Below are 549 nucleotides of genomic sequence, written 5' to 3' on the forward strand. Positions count from 1 at the left end.
AGGGAGGGAGGCTACCCACTCAGAGCCAGGGATCACGGGAAAAACTATCCATGTGCATGAATATCCCCTTTCGAGATGTGCAGCCTTCTCCCCCAAAGACTCATCCCAGACAAGCCCCCAAATTGTGAGGGATAGAAAATCCTGTCCAAAAATGATTTCTCAGAGACCTCTCGAAGTAAAAAGCAGAAAAGTTGTTTATTTAACAAATTCTCATGAGAATACAGTTTTTATAGGTTTAATTGCAAAAGGATTACATCATGAGTTTGGAGAACATTAAGAGATAGGTGCCCCCCTCTTCCCCACAAGTTAATTGAGTGTTATCATTCATGTCAAAAGCAACAGATTCTCCAGTTCAGGGAAGAACCACACATTAAACAATTAGTCGCCTAAACATTGACAGCCTGGACAGACATAAATGTCATCATATATCTCAAAGTCTAAGCAATTAGTAGCCTAAACATTGAACATACCTATGCAGGTCACAGAGACCTAGAGAAGATAGAATACAGAACAGGAATTTAACATTGTTGTAAGTTCTTCATCATATCT

This window comes from Sminthopsis crassicaudata, chromosome 3 (genome assembly GCF_048593235.1).
Source record: "Sminthopsis crassicaudata isolate SCR6 chromosome 3, ASM4859323v1, whole genome shotgun sequence".
NCBI classification, from domain to species: domain Eukaryota; kingdom Metazoa; phylum Chordata; class Mammalia; order Dasyuromorphia; family Dasyuridae; genus Sminthopsis; species Sminthopsis crassicaudata.